At 41.9% G+C, this 17,142-nt stretch overlaps 1 protein-coding gene across 5 annotated transcripts in view; it reads left to right on the top strand.

Moving 5' to 3' along the window:
* The first annotated feature begins 1,694 nt into the window (after positions 1-1,694).
* Positions 1,695-17,142, top strand: part of LOC122555270 (NXPE family member 3-like) — a 75,384-nt gene continuing 59,936 nt past the window's right edge. For 2 of the 5 annotated variants that reach the window (XM_087992697.1, XM_087992693.1), the window contains exons 1-2: positions 1,717-1,827; positions 14,855-14,976. The gene's annotated coding sequence lies outside the window, so the exon portion shown is untranslated. Of the gene's footprint in view, positions 1,828-14,854; positions 14,977-15,022; positions 15,166-17,142 lie in introns of all 5 variants that reach the window. The other 3 variants (XM_087992692.1, XM_087992696.1, XM_087992694.1) reach the window with 3 other exon arrangements.

Genomic DNA, 17,142 nt, shown 5'->3' with positions numbered 1-17,142 from the left:
AAATGCTATCCTTTATTACAAGAGGAATTGAACGTTTTGATTTGATGTGATTTATTGCTGTCACATGTATGTAAGCATAGTGAAAGGTTTTGTTTTGCGAGCAGTACAGGCAGATCATAACTTTTGGGTCTCTTCAGGAGATTTTAATAACCTCTCCCACATTCTGCAGTCTTACCTCCTCCTTTAATTCGGGGTTTCTAATTACCCCTACAACGGAATCCTCACCCCTCCCCCATTTAATTTGAAGCCCTGTCTACAGCTCTAGTTACGCACTTCGCTAGGACTTTGGTTCCAGCACAGTTCAAACAAAAACCATCCCATCGGAACAGGTCGCTTCTTCCCCAGTACTGGTGTCAATGTCACATGCATTCAATCCCATTTCTCCCACCCCATTCCTAGAGCCATACATTTACCTGCTGAATCTTATTAACTGTTTATATTGGAAGTGGTTCAAAGGAGGTTAACTAAATTGTTTTCCAGAATTACTGGGTTGTTTTGTGAGAATAGTTTGGACAGGCTGTTGTTGTTTCTATTTGAATTCAGAAAAGTGAAGATTGAGTTAGTTGAAGCATATGAGATCCTGATTAGATTTGACAGACTGGGCATGGAAATGTCTTCTCCCGGTGGGGAATCCAGTGCGAGGGGTTTGTTATAGCCAATCATACGCTTTCACTACATTAGGCTTAAAATAAAAAAGATCCGTCACCAGGTTCCCTTTAATACATTGAAGATTATTGATTTATTATACAGTGAAACATGTACAATGAAGATGTAGAACTGTCAATCATAACTGTTTACCTCTCTAAAATACCCAATCACACATGCAAGCTGTCGTCTAGTCCCAAAAACGTATCCACTAAACAACGGAGGGCCCAGATGGAAAGGCACTAAGTCCTCCACAAACAAAGAAGCAAACAGTAGAACGTCATGTAAATGATTGACAATGTTTCAATCTATTACGTGAGTCTCCCTAATTGGCCAAAACTATTGAAAGGTTATAAAAACATGTTTCACTTTCAGACTCAGCTCTGACACCTTCTGGAGACCTTCCAAAGCATGGCAAAGAGCAGACACCAGCTCACAGTGCAGAGAGTGAGAGAGAGACAGAGAGAGAAAGCAGCTTCATAGTCCCACAGACAGACAGAGAGAGGGTGAATGAATGCAAGATACTGGGGAAAGATTGTAAGTTTAAGGGGCCAAATAGGATAAAAAATATATTGTTTATTATTAAAGGCTATTGTAACTTTGTCCCTAATAAAGTTGGGACTGTTTTAAATTGCTACTGGATTGTGCTCGTATTGATTTGACGGCTTTGCTATTATAGTTGGCAAATAGTTTATAACGTGCTGGTCTGAGTTATCCAAAGTTTTTAAGGAGAAACTTGAGAACACTGGTAAACACCATGACATCATGGGAAAAAGAGATACCCATCATTCATCATGTGTTCACAGGATTGGACGTATAGATTGTGGGGATATAACTTACAATTATATTTTGCCAGAGTGGCGAGGAGAGAAGGAGGAGTGAAGCGAGGGTTGCCAGGAAGGGTAAGTTTTCCCGCATAAAAAGGGACTTACCTCAGGAGTCAGGCCTCCATTTTGCCAGAGCAGCAAGGAGAGAAGGAGGAGTGAAGCGAGGGCTGTTGGGAAGGTTACGTTTTCCTGCATAAAAAGGGACTTACCTCGGGAGTTGGGCCTCCATTTTGCCAGAGTGGCGAGGAGAGAAAGAGGAGTGAAGCGAGAGCTCTCGGGAAGCCAAAGTTTTCCTACACGTGTAGTATCTCCCTCCCGTCCCTCTCCTCTAACCAGAAGAAAAAGATCCTGTAAGGTAATGCTTTTATTTCTTATCTTTCTTCTTCATATAGTTAAGTGCATTGTTTGGTTTCAATTAGTTCATATAAAGCTAAGCTTACAATGGCAGAGGACCTCAGACCCATGGCATGTGCCTTTTGCTTGATGTGGGAGCTTAGGAACATGTCTGACGTTCCTGACTCTTGCACTTGCAAGAGGTGTGTCCAGCTGCAGCTCTTGTTTGATCACATGACGGCTCTGGAGCTGCGGGTGAACTCACTGTGGAGCATCTGCGATGCTGAGGAGGTCGTGGATAGCACATTTAGTGAACTGGTCACACCGCACGTTAGGATTGCTGAGGGAGTCAGTGAATGGGTGATCAAAAGACAGAAAAAGAGTCGGAAGGCAGTGCAGGTGTCCCCTGCGGTCATCTCCCTCCAAAACAGGTATACCGTTCTGGATACTGTTGGGGGAGAAGGCTCAGCAGGGGAGGACAGCAGTTGTCAAGACATGGCACTGTGGCAGGCCCTGCTATTCAGAAAGGCGGGAAAAAGACTCATAGGACCATAGTCACAGGGGATTCTATTGTGAGGGGAGTAGATAGGCGGTTCTGTGGATGAAAACGGAACTCCCAGATGGTCTGTTGCCTCCCAGGTGCTCGGGTCAGGGATGTCACCGATCGGCTGCAGAGCATTCTAAAAGGGGAGGGTGAACAGTCAGTTGTCTTGGTGCATATAGGCACCAACGATATAAGTAGAAAGCGAGATGAGGTCCTGAAGGAAGAATTCAGGGAGCTTGGAGAGAAGTTAAAAAGGAGGACCTCAAAAGTAGTGATCTCGGGATTACTACCAATGCCACGTGATAACCAGCGTAGAAACGAAAAAATAGGCAGGATAAACACGTGGCTTGAGAGGTGGTGTAGGAGGGAGGGGTTCAGATTTAGGGTCATAGAGACATAGAGATGTACAGCATGGAAACAGACCCTTCGGTCCAACTCGTCCATACCGACCAGATATCCCAACCCAATCTACTCCCACCTGCCAGCGCCCGGCCCATATCCCTCCAAACCCTTCCTATTCATTTCCCCATCCAAATGCTTCTTAAATGTTGCAATTGTACCAGCCTCCACCACATCCTCTGGCAGCTCATTCCATACACATACCACCTACTGCGTGAAAAAGTTGCCCCTTAGGTCTCTTTTATATCTTTCCCCTCTCACCCTAAACCTATGCCCTCTAGTTCTGGACTCCCTGACCCCAGGGAAAAGTCTTTGTCTATTTGAGATTTGTTGGACATTGGGACCGGTTTTGGGGAAGGTGGGACCATTACAAAAGGGACGGTCTAATTCTGAACCAGACCGGAACCAATGTCCTTGGGGGAGTTTTTGCTACTGCTGTTGGGGAGTTTTTAAATGAATGTGGGAGGGGGCTGGGAACCAGAAGAGGAAACAAGTAGGCAGCGAGGTGGAGACTGGAGACTTTAAGAATTATGAAGATAACATTAATAAAAGAAAGAATAGGCAGAGAGCAGGTGAGCGCAAAAGTACTGGTGGCCTGAAATGCATGTACTTTAGTGCAAGGAGTATAGTGTGTAAGGCAGACGAACTTAGGGATTTGATTGGTGCCTGGGAATATGATGTTATTGCCGTCACAGAGACTTGGTTGAAGGAAGGACATGATGATTGGCAACTAAATGTTCCAGGATATAGACGCTTCAGACAGGACAGGGAGGGAAGTAAAAGAGGGGGTGGAGTTACATTGCTGGTCAGGGACGATATCACTGCTGTGCTAAAGGAGGACACTATGGCGGTCTTGGGTAGTGAGGCATTATGGGTGGAGCTGAGAAATAAGAAGGGTGCAGTTACATTGTTGGGGCTGTATTACAGACCTCCCAACAGTGAGCATGAGGTAGAAGAACAAATAGGTAAACAGATTATGAATTGATGTAGAGGCAATGGGGTAGTGGAGATGGGAGATTTCAATTTTCCCAACATTGACTGGGATACACTTAGCGTCAGAGGTCTGGATGGAGTAGAATTTGTACGAAGTGTCCAGGAGAGTTTTCTAGAGCAGTATGTCAATAGTCCGACGTGGGAAGGGGCCATATTGGATCTGATATTGGGGAATGAGCCAGGACAAGTGGTAGAAGTTGCGGTGGGGGATTTCTTTGGGAACAACGACCACAATTCTGTAAGTTTTAGAATACTCATAGATAAAGAAGAGAGTGGTCCTAACGGAAGAGTACTAAACTGGGCCAAGGCCAATTATATCAAAATTAGGCTGGAGCTGGGAAATGTGGATTGGACACAGCTATTTGAAGGGAAGTCTACATTGAGATGTGGGAGACTTTCAAAGGTAGATTAAAGATAGCGCAGGATAGGCATGTCCCGTTGAATAGGATAGGAAGGGCAAGATTCGTGAACTGTGGATGACAGGAGAAATTGTACGACTAGCCAAGAGGAAAAGGGACGCAAACATATGGTCTGGGCAGCTAAGAACAGAATGGGCCGTGAAGGAATATCGAAGAGAAGGACAAGTTTTAAACAAGGAATCAAGTGGGCTAAAAGGGGTCATGAAATAGCTTTACCGAGCAGACTTAAGGAGAATCCCAAAGCATTGTATTCTTATATAAGAAGCAAGCGGGTAGCTAGAGAAAGGATAGGTCCACTAAAAGATAATGAAGGAAGGCTGTGTGCTGAATGTGAGAGAATGGGCGAGATTCTGATTGATTACTTTGCATCAGTGTTCACTGAGGGGAGGAACATGATGGATCTTGAGCTTAGAGATAGAAGTTTGATTAGTCTGGATCATGTTGGCATAAGTAGGGAAGATGTGTTGCATATGCTAGAGGTTATTAAGGTGGACAAATCCCCAGGACCGGATGGGATCTATCCCAGGTTGCTGAGGGAGGTGAGAGAGGAAATAGCTGGGGCCCTGACAGATATCTTTGCGGCATCCTTAAACACAGGTGAGGTGCCGGATGACTGGAAGGTTGCTCATGTTGTCCCGCTTTACAAGAAGGGTACTAGGGATATTCCGGGTAACTACAGACCAGTGAGCCTGATGTCGCTGGTGGGAAGTTGCTGGAGAGGGTACTGAGAGATATGATCTATTTATATTTAGAAAAGAATGACCTTATCTGCAATAGGCAACATGGTATTGTGCGGGGGAGATTATGCCTTACCAACTTAGTAGAGTTCTTCAAGAAAGTGACCAAGTTGTTAGATGAAGGAAGGGCTGTTGATGTCATATACGTGGACTTTAGTAAGGCATTTAATAAGGTCCCCCATTGTAGACTAATGGAGAAAGTGAAGTCACATGGTGTGCAGGGTGTTCTAGCTAGGTGTATAAAGAACTGTTTGTGCAATAGGAGACAGAGAGTAGTAGTTGAAGGGAGTTTCTCGAACTGGATAAAGATGACCCGTGGTGTTCCACAGGGGTTAGTATTGGGGCCACTGTTGTTTGTAATATATATAAATGATCTAGAAGAGGGTACTGTTGGTATGATTAGCAAGTTTGCAGATGACACAAAGATTGGTGGAGTAGCAGAAAGCATAACGGACTGTCATAGAATACAGGAGGATATAGATAGACTGGAGAGTTGGGCGGAAAAGTGGCAGATGGCTTTCAATCCAGACAAATGTGAAGTGATGCATTTAGGCAAGTCTAATTCTAGAGCGAATTTTACAATGACTGGAAGAGCCTTGGGAAAAGTTGATGGGCAGAGAGATCTGGGAGTGCAGGTCCATTGTACCCTGAAGGTTGCTACACAGGTGGATAGAGTGGTCAAGAAGGCATATGGTATGCTTGCCTTCATCAGACGGGGTATTGAGTTTAAGAGCTGGCAGGACATGTTAACATTGTACACGATGTTGGTTCAGCTACATTTAGAATACTGTGTACAGTTCTGGTCACCACATTACCAAAAGGATGTGGACGCTTTGGAGAGGGTGCAGAGAAGATTGACGAGGATGTTGCCTGGTATGGAAGGTGCTAGTTATGAAGAGATGTTGAGTAGGTTAGGTTTATTTTTACTAGAAAAAAGGAGATTGAGGAGGCACCTGATTGAGGTTTACAAAATCATGAAGGGTATAGACAGGGTGGATAGAGACAAGCTTTTTCCCAGGATGAAGGATTCAATAGAGAGAGGTCATGCTTTCATGGTGAGATGTGAAAGGTTTAAGGGGGATACACGAGGCAAGTACTTTACACAGACGGTGGTAGGTGTCTTGAACACGTTGTCAGCAGAGGTAGTAAAGGCAGGCACGGTAGATTCATTTAAGATGTGTCTGGACAGATGCATGAGTAGATGGGGAACAGAGGGATACAAATGCTTAGGAATTGGGCGACAGGTTTATACAGTACATTTGGATCGGCTCAGGCTTGAAGGGCCGAAGGGCCTGTTCCTGGGCTGTAAATTGTCTTTGTTCTTTGTACATCAATGTTGCATATAATTATTGTAATGCAAAACGTATTGAAATGCTGCGCTTGACTGGGCACTGTTATGTGGGCACTGTTCCATTTACAATGTAAAGAGCTCTGAATAAATTCTCCTGCTAAATATGGAACTCAACTCTTCTCTCTGACATCTCTCCCAACAACAGGGAACTGTAACAGTCCATTACTGACTATGTGAGTCCTGATCACGATCGTCTCCAGGTCATCACCTACCTTCGTTTCTTTGTCAAGTACTGGCATGTTATTCAGGTTCTCCATTGTGAAGACCGACACAAAATACCTATTCAATGCCTCGGCCATTTCCTCATATCCCATTACTAAATCCCCCTCCCTCTCCTGTAAAGGACAAATGTTTACCTTAGCCACTCGTTTTATATATTTATAGAAACTTCTGCTACCTGCCCTTATATTCTCATCTAATTAACTCTCATAATCTATCTTACTTTCCTTTATAGCTTTTTTTTTAGATAGATATTTTTATTAGAAATTTAACATTTTTACAAAGTTTACAAAAATAAACAAAACTCTCAAATACAAACATTGATATACAATTAAATCAAATATACAATAGCCAAAATTTAACAAAAGAAAAAAATACCGAAAAAGAAAAAATAAACAAAACTCAACTGTCTACTAATCTAACCTACAACTAACCAGAGTGTATATTTAAGTCTCTTACATGCTCGGAATGTGTTAACATCAAATGTAATAAAACCCGTATTCATGTGGGATTCCTCTCCCAAGGGGCCCCGGACCAGCCAGGTTTGTAATCTCAATTAAATAAAAGCCCTTGTTAGGATAGCTGAAATATCTGTATTTATGTAATTCAAGAAGGGCTGCCATATTTTATAAAATAATTTGGTCTTTCGGTGCACCATTTGTAAGGAAGTCAAGGGGAATACATTCCATAATTAATCTGTGCCAATTTGAAAGTCCAGGGGGGCCCTCAGCCACTCAGTTCACCAAAATACATTCTCTATCTGATTTATAAAGACTATCTAATAACATAGTCTTCTTCTGTATATAGTCTCGAATTTGGAAGTATCGAAAGAGGTCTCCATTAGGTAATCTGAATTTCTGACGCAGCTGTTCAAAAGACATCAGGACCCCATCTTTAAATAGGTCCCCTAGACATGAGATACCCCTGGATCTCCAGAGGTTAAAAGTGGCATCTGTAAACCCCGTTTGGAATCCCCATGCTCCCACTATCGGCGCATAGGGGGACGTTTTATGTGAATTACCCTCATTTTGCTGCATTATATTCCAAGCCTAAATTGTGTTTAGTATTATAGGATTTTTACAGTGATCTGTAATGATTTTCCTCTTGTCTGAAAATAAAAGGTTAATAAGTGGGTATTTTACTTGAGAGGCCTCGATGTCCAACCAGATTGATTGTGGATCAGACAAGACCCAATTAGCTATGTAACTTAATAGGGAACTTAACTGATATTTCCTAAAATCTGGGAAGTCCAATCCTCCCCTTGTCTGTGGAGGCTGTAGCTTCTTCAGCTTAATGAGGGGCCGTCTATGATTCCAGATAAAGGAACCCAGCCAGCCATATAATTTACGTAGAGCCATCCTCGGCAGCATCACCGGAAGCATTCTCATAGGATATAGGAGACAGGGCAGGACATCCATTTTAATTAGTGCTATTCTACCCAACCAGGAAATTGGAAGGTCTCCCTATTGCTGGAGGTCCTGGCTTATCCTTTCCAGTAAATGCACAAAATTAGCCTTATACAACTGACCAAATACTGGAGTAATAAAAATGCCTAAATATAAGAAGCCCTCCAGGGACCAGTGAAAGGGAAAAAGGGATCCATCCACTAAGTGGGGTGTCATAGCAAGGCCACCCATTGGCATAGCCTCCGATTTTGAAAAATTAATTTTATAGCCTGAGAATGCGCTAGATGTATTAATAACTTGGATTAGGCGAGGTATGGACATCAGAGGATTACTGAGGAATAGAAGAACATCATCTGCATAAAGGGTAATTTTATGTTTACCTGTACCAATCCTCGGGGCGGTTATATTAGGATCAGCTCATATAGCTTCTGCTAGTGGTTCAATTATTAGCATAAATAACAATGGCGAGAGAGGACATCCCTGATGGCAGCCCCTACCCACACTGAAGCTATCCGAACCTAATCCATTGGTAACCACAACTGCTTTGGGATCACTATACAATGTTGAGACCCATTTGGTAAACACCTGTCCAACGCCAAACCTTTCCAATGTGTAAAACAAATATGACCATTCAACCCTATCGAATGCCTTTTCCGTGTCTAATGAAACTACTACATCATATTATGTAGTACTCAAATCAGGTTCATCAATCTCTCGGTGTAGCATGAAAGCAGTAATTTGGTGCAAAGGCTAATAATTAAACTCATTTTAAAAAACTCAGCAACTAGAAAAGCACATTCCACTTGTCTACCTCAAAATACTGAAGCAACTAACACAACAACAGCTTGCATTCCAATATTTGTATAAAGTGATTTTATTCCAGATGACCTAATAGATGCTTATTATCAAATGGGAAAAGGCTGTAAGTGCTGAATGTTTCCAATAAAAGTAAACTCAATGTACATCTTTCAGTATCTCTGTGAAACTGAATGACAGCATTGTACATGAAACAAAATCTCCACGGAAACACTGGGCTGGGTTTACATGGAGTCAGAGACTCTACAGACTTTTCAAAATAGTGACCCAGGATATGATTCCAGAATTTCCAGGTCCATTTCTAGAACCTAAGGCATAGTTGACAGACCACAATTGATGAGGGAAGGGCTATAGATGTCATATACATGGACTTTAGTAAGGCCTTTGATAAGGTTCCCCATGGTAGGCTAATGGAGAAGGTGAAGTCGCATGGGGTCCACGGTGTACTAGTTAGATGGATAAAGGACTGGCTGAGCAGCAGGAGACCAGCCAATATTTCTGTAAATTCTTTATAGAATTCAGCTTGAAAACCATCTGGGCCCGGTGCCTTGCCGCTCTGAAGTTGCCTAATTGCATCAATATTTCTTGGACTGTTAGAGGAGCATTTAGGACCGATACCTGTTCCGGAGTTAGGCCCGGAAAGGTAAAATTTTTTAAAAATGACTGCATCCTCCTAGTCCTATCTTCACAATCCTGCGATTTATATAACTCAGAATAAAATTCTCTAAAGATCGCATTAATCTTTTTATGATCATGAGTCAAAATACCCGTACTTTCCTTGATAGACGTAATAGTCTGAGGGGCCTTTTTTTGCTTTGCAAGAAATGCTAAGTATCTACCCGGTTTGTCGCCATATTCATATAACCTTTGTTTTGCAAATAATATTTCCATCTTAGCCGTTTGAGTAAACATAGTGTTCAGAGCTGCCCTAAGAGCCGTAATCCTTTGCAATTTAATAATAGAAAGTCTATCAGTGTATGCTGTTTCAGCTGCTTTTAAGTGAGCTTCAAGCAGACGCTGTTGTTCTCCCTTCAATTTTTTCTGGATCGCTGAGTAGGAGATGATCAAACCTTGCGTGTAAGCTTTGATGGTCTCCCACATCATTGATGGGTTGCTAGCCGACCCGGAATTAATTTCTAAAAATGTTTTAAATTCTTGAGAGAAGTACTTTACAAATTTACTATCTTTCATTAGGAAGGGGTCCATACGCCAATGCCGAGGGGATGTCCCGTTGTTCCTTGCCTTGATTTCCATATTTACAGCAGCGTGGTTGGAAATTGCTATACTACCTATTTTACAGGATGATACGGAATTTAAAAAAATCGAGGGGGCAAAAAACATATCAATTCTGGTATGACATTTATGTGGATTGGAGTAGAAAGAAAAATCTCTGCCCTGTGGATGAAGACATCTCCATACATCTACTAATCATAATTCTTTGTTCAGATCCACCAATTGTCGAGATCTGGGAGATACTCCTGCAGTACTCTTGGGAATCCTATCTATTTCCGGAACCATAATACAATTAAAGTCTCCCCCTATAATTGTATGACGGGCACCAAAAGCCATCAGTTTTGAAAAGGCTTCCGTTATAAATTTAAAGGGTGTGCCGGAGGGCAGTACAAATTTAAAATCCCATATTCCTCTCCATTTATAAGGGCTTTAATCAAGATATATCATCCAGATTCGTCTTTTATCTGATTTAGGATTTTGAAAGGGAGATTTTTCTGAACAAGAGTAACAACTCCCCTGCTTTTTGAGCTAAAAGAAGAAAAAAAGGCCTGATCAAATCCACCCTGCGTAATTTCAAGTGTTCTTTATCCGACAGGTGTGTCTCCTGTAGGAGAGCTATATCAACTCTTTCTTTCTTAAGTTTGATAATATTTTCTTCCTTTTGACTGGTGAATTACTCCCCTTGACGTTCCAGGTGCACCACTTAACCGACTGATCAACCATAATCATCTGGGCAAATCTGAGACCCCTCGGGAGGGAAAACCCTATCCAGAACATCCCGAGCATAGAGCATATAAAATTTACAAAAATAAAGCCTCTCTAATACACTCACAACAATACAATAAAAAACTATTTCTAAATAAAAAAATATAAAACGTATCTAAGTGGAGATTTTCCCCCTTGTTCCCAGGGGGTATCACTTCCTCTCCAAAAGTCCATCATATCCTCTCCCAACCAATGCCCCATCCTTGACCCAGGCGCTCCTCAATACAAAGCTAGAGTTAACAGTGAGCACCCTACCCCCACCCATACCAACACCTGGATATATTTGGTAATATTAATACCATATATAAACATATAACTATAAAATTACAACCTCAACAAATAATAATTAAATATAATAATACAAAATAACAAGGGAGGAACAACCCCGCTCCTAAAGACAGAGGTAAAATAGAATAAGGTAACCACCTCCTCCCATCAACATTAACCAAACCCCCCAGCTTATATATATATATATATATATATACACATACATATATATATATACACACACATATACATACATACCCACATATATACATAAAATAATAAAAAAAAACAACCCCAAGGGGGGGGAGAAAATCAAATCCCTCTCCCCACCCCCCATGATAATATTAAACAGTAAGGTAAGAAAAAGAAAAAAAAGGGGGGGATATAAACCAAAGTGGGGCGAAAGGCAAACCAACATCCATTATCTCTTATAGTTTATCTAAGAGAGTCCAAGAATTCCTTAGCCTTTTCTGGTGATCCGAAGTTATACACGGATCCTTCATGGTTAAAGCTTAGCGTCGCTGGGTAGCGTAAGGAGTATTGAATATTTAAGTCCCTTAAACGCTTCTTCGTCTCGTCGAATGCCTTCCTCTTTCGGACCAGAACTGGGGAAAAGTCCTGGAATAACATGATCTTGGATCCTTTATAGATCATAGCTTGGGGGTCTTTTCCAAGATTTCTAGAGGCTTCTAGGAGTATCTGCCTCTCCCTATAGCTCTGCAGCCGGAACAGGACCGGGCGGGGGCGCTGGTTTGAACCAGGCCCGCGTATTGCGACCCGGTAGGCCCATTCCACTCTTACCTGGCCTGATTTAAAAGCTGTGGCAGCCACTGCTCGAGGAATACTGTAAGCTGGCCTTCCTCTTCCCGTTCGGGAAGGCCCTGCAAAAGAATATTTTTTCGACGACCTCGATTATCGAGGTCAATGTAATTCTCTAAGGTCCGGACTCGCTGTTCGAGAGTCCGGACCTGATCCACGGCCGATTGCGCTGTAGTTTCGGAGGTCGCGGCCTTTAGCTCCGCCCCTCCGACTCGGCGCTCGATTTCCTGGATGTCTCGGTCGTGCTTCTGCAGAGAGTGAGCCCCATCAATTTCGGGATTCTTCAATAAAAGCGTCGATCTTCGCATCCAGTTTGGAGATCATCTCCACAAGGCTTGTTACTGTAGGTATGTCCCCCGGGGCGGCTGTGGACGCCTCAGCTGCAGCTGGAGAGGGTGGGGGAGGGGTTCCTGCTTGCTGAGAGCTGTGGGCTCCCTTCCCTTTGGTCATTTTTACTAAATATTAGATTGTTTAAATTTAATATTAAACAACTAATTAAATTAAACAGCTATTATAAATGATTTGGTGAGTGTGGTGGGGGTGGGTGACCCACTTTTCCCAAGTCTTGGGAGGAGCACTATAGACTCAGACTTGCCGCCATCTTGGATCCCCCCCCTTTATAGCTTTTCTGATGGTTTTCTGTTGACATTTAAAGCTTTCCCCATCTTTTAGTTTCCTGCTGGCCTTTGCCACTTTGTATGCCTTCTCTTTCAATATGATAGCCTCCTTATTTCCGTCAATCTCCATGGCAGATTACCCCTTTTCATACAGTCCTTTCTTTTTGCTGATGTATTCTTTTGTTGAGAATTTTGAAATATTGCTTTGGAAGTCCTCCACTGTACATCATAAGGTCCCACCATAAAGTCTTCGCTTCCAGTCTACTTTAGTCAATGTCTCCCTCACCCAATGTAGTCTCCCTTGTTTAAGCACAGGACCCTGGTATTGGATTTTATCTTCACACTCTCCATTTGTATTCTAAATTCAACCATAATGTGATCGCTCCTTCCAAGATGATCCCTGACTATGTGGTCATTAATTGTTCCTGTCTCATTACACAGGACCAGATCTAAGATAGCTTTGTCCCTCGTCGGTTCCGTTACATACTGTTCAAGAAAACCCTTATGGATACATTCAATGAACTCCTCCTCAGGGCTACCCTGACTGACCTGGTTCGACCAATCAACATGTAGATTAAAATCCCCCATGATAATTGCTGTACCATTTTTACAGGCATTAGTTATTTCTTTGCATATTGCATGCCCCAATATGACATTATTATTTGGTGACCTATAGATTACACCTATCAGTGACTTTTTCTTCTTAGGATTTCTAATTTCCATCCAAATATATTGAACCTTATTGTCTACACAACCTATATTTAAAAGACATTTGGACAGGTACATGAATAGAAAAAGTTTAGAGGGATATGGGCCAAATGCAAGCAAATGGGACTAGCTTGGTTCAAGAAATGTGGTCAGCATGGAAGAGTTAGACCGAAAGTCTGTTTCCATGCTGTATGAATCTATGACTCTCAGATAGATGAAGACAGAGTGGCAGACATTGTCTATATTCAATTTAGTAAGGCATTTGACAAGGTACCATATGGTAGACTGGTTAGTAAGGTGAGATCATATGGGAACCATGGAGAGATAGTCAATTTGATATAAAATTGGCTTGATGGTAGAAGACAGAAGGTGGTGGTAGAGGGTTGTTATTTTGACTGGGTGCCTGTGACCAGTGATATGCCACAGGGATCCACCGTTGTTTGCCATTTATATAAATGATTGGATGAGAATATAGGAAGTAGGGTTTGTAATTTTATGATGATACCAAATTGGTTGAATTATGGACAGTGCAGAGGTTATTTAACAAAGAGATCTTGATCAGGTAAGTCAATGGACCGAAAAATGGCAGATGGGGTCTAATTTTTTTAAATGCGAGATGTTGCATTTTGGTAAGGCAAACCAGGGCAGGGTTTACCCAGTTAATGATAGGGCACAGTAGAGTTGTTGAACAGAGGGACCTATGGGTGCACGTTCATAGTTCTTTGAAATTGGTGTCACAGGTAGACAGTGTGTCGAAACGTTTTGCGTTCATTGGTCAGAGCATTGAGTACAGGAGTTGGGACGTCATGTTGCAGCTGTTCAAGAAGTGGTGAGGCCACTCTTAGAATACTACATACAGTTTGGGTCTCCCTGCTATGGGAAGGATGTTGTTAAACCAGAAAGGGTGCAGAATAAAGTTTACAAGGTTGTTACTGAGACAGGAGGATTTGAATAGGCTGGATAGATGGGAAAATTTTTCCGGAGCATTGGAGGCTGAGAGTGACGTTATAGAGTTTTGTAAAATCTTGAGGGACATAGATGGAGGTGAATAGCCAAGGTCCTTTTCCCAGGGTAGGGAGTTCGATACAAGAAGTCATAGCTTTAAGGTGACAGAGAAAAGATTTGCAAGGGATCTGAGGGATAATATTTTCACACAGAGCTGCCAGAGGAAGTAGTTTAGGTGGACACAATTACAACATTTAAAAGAAATTTGGACAAGTACATGGAAAGGAAGGATTTAGCGAGATTTGATCCAAACACAGGCAAATAGTTACTTGATCAGTGTGGATGGGTTGGACCAAAGGGTCTGTTTCCATGCTGTATGACTCTATGACTCGATATGGAAGGTGAATGGTGAAATCAAAAGAAAGCTGTCAGCTGGAAAAGTGAAATTTCTGCTGGTCAGGGAAGGAACAGGGCCCCCAAGTCACCCTGTGATGTACATTGTAATTTCATTTTGTTCAGAAAACTGCCAAAAGCTTCTGATCATTTCAAAATGACCTGTACAATTTGATAGCCTTTTCTTTAATTTGACAATTTATTTTCAATTGTCTCAAAACAGTTTTAGCATTTTCAAGTTCACCTTCACAAAAAGAGCATAAAACCTATACCTTTATGTTTGCCATATTTTCTCATTAACATTTTATCAAAAGCTGAGTTCAGTTGGATATTTGTCAAACTACAGGTCATCTATATTTCTGCAGGTCTGAAGAAGAATCACTGGACCCAGGACGTTAACTCAGATTTCTCTCCACAGATGCTGCCAGACCTGCTGAGCTTTTCCAGCAATTTCTGGTTTTGTTTTGTGATAGTTCATCTATCATTTTGACAATTTGAGCTTGAACAACATGAAAAATTTGGTCCATTTAAAATCTACAAGTAAGTTCAAATTCTTTCCAGTAATTGAAATTGTTTCTCCAACCAGTTTACAAAGACCCGAACTTTCAATGAGGCCTCTTTAACAACAGACAGTTCCTGGGTTGTGAATACGTTCCATTCCTGAGTTAATTTACAAATCAATTTGTACACAACTCTGAGCAGAATGAAGATCAACATTAACAATTCTTTGTAAGTATGGGAAATGTTTGTATATTGGGTCTTGAAAATTACATCCATGTATGGGATCTGCGGTGACTGACTCATGGTTTCTTCTTATACTAGCACTAAGTCATCGACACAACTATAAAAATACAAAGTGGTGATGATCATTTTCCTTCTCTTCTTCATCTTCCTTCTCACCAATCTCCCAATCTCTTTCCTCTGCTGTGCCCTGTGGGCTCCTCCCATTCCCTCTGCATTTTCATCATTATATTTTGGCCATTAGCGATATATCCGTCTGACTGCCAATCAAAGTTTACAGCCCGTTTCCTACTTCACCTCTCCTGACTACATTTTTAAAGGTTGTTTCATTCTCAGCACAGTTACTACCAGTATGGACCTTCTTCAGTTCCTGTAAGGAGGCTTCCATACAGATTTGGCTCAATCACAACTCCTGTGCAGATGCAGCCATTGCACATAAAGCTCAGTCAATACCTCTGGGAGAATTCTATGAAACACAGAGCCTTTGCTAACAATCTCTCTCTTTCCAGCATTTCCTGTCCTCAAGACTCTTCCAGGTCCTGATACAGCATTTTCTAAACTATGGCCTTTTATTTAGAAGGACAAGGACAGCAGATACATTGGAACACCATCACCTGCAAGCTCCCCTCTAAGCCACTCACTATCCTGATTTTGAAATATGTCACTGTTCCCTTCACTGACGCTGGTCCAAAATTCTAGAATTCTATCCCTAAGTGCATTCTGGGTCTACTTACAGCATAAGAAGTGTTACAGTTCAAGAAGGCTGCTCACCGCCATCTTCTCAAGGGCAACTAGGGATGGGATATAAATGCTGCACCATAGTATCAACAGTGTTTTAAATTCCGTATTCCAATCTACCCTCAATAAACTTTGAGTCCCTAGTCTAATAAGAATTTAACTACTTCTAACTTAATAATATTTAATGACCCTGCCTCAACACCCTACTGGGGCAGAAAATTCCAGAAACACAAAGCTCAGAGAAAAACATTCTCATCTCCATCCTAAAAGGGGATTCCTAATTTTAAGACAGCACTCCTTTGTTCTGGACTGTCCCACAAGAAGATACATCATTTCCACATCCAAATTTTCAAACTCATTGAGGATATTTGAAAGCTCCATCAAATCATTCCTCACTCACCCAAACCCCAGAGAAAACAAGCCAAGTCTGTCGAAGGTATCCTTGGAAGTCAACACACTCATTCCAGATAACAATCTAGTAACCATCCACTAAACATCAGAATGCACCTACACTCTTTCTGAAATTAGAGACCAAAACTGCACAAAAGACATTGAGAGGAAGATTCCTAGACAGGCACTCAGTGGTATCTGGAGGAAAGGACAAAGAAACAGGCAGTCAAAGGCATTGAAGGGTGAGTAGTTTTCATTCCTCCTTTCCTAACTTCAGTTTAAATACTCGAAAAGTAAACTTAAGACACGTAGGTCAGCTCAGCTATACAGAACACTCATCCTTTGTATTGTGGGGAGTGGTGAATACTTTATATGGCATTCATATCACTGGTGCAGAAAGTAATTTGAGCAGCAAAAACTTGACATCTGGATTTTGGGACATTAAAGGTTATTGAGAAAAATATAAACTCATAGCTTCGGGGTAGATGGCTGGCTAGTGAGCAGCTAACAGAGAGTGTGCAGAAATGGGTCTTTGTCTGATTGGTAGGAACGTGGTGAGTACAGTCCCACAGGGCTCTGTGCTGGAGCTTCAACTTTTTAATATATTACATCAAGACATCAACAAGTGGAGTGAAGGTATGAAAGCTAACTTTGTCGATGGCACCCAGGCAGGAAAGCATGTTGTGAAGCAGATAGAAGGAGGTTGCAGATAGATATAAATAGGTTGAGTCACTGGGCGAAATTCTGGCAGGTGGATGAATCACATGGGAAAAAGTGAAGTAGCTCATTCTGACAGGAAGATTGAGAGACAGGCCAGAATTGAAATGGAGACTCACT

The sequence above is a fragment of the Chiloscyllium plagiosum genome, unplaced genomic scaffold (genome assembly GCF_037043375.1).
Source record: "Chiloscyllium plagiosum isolate Xiang-an unplaced genomic scaffold, Cpla_swu_hap1 HiC_scaffold_12, whole genome shotgun sequence".
Classification (NCBI taxonomy): Eukaryota; Metazoa; Chordata; class Chondrichthyes; order Orectolobiformes; family Hemiscylliidae; genus Chiloscyllium; species Chiloscyllium plagiosum.
The sequence above is the reverse complement of the archived record's forward strand: the minus strand, read 5'-3'. Positions and strand labels throughout refer to the sequence as shown.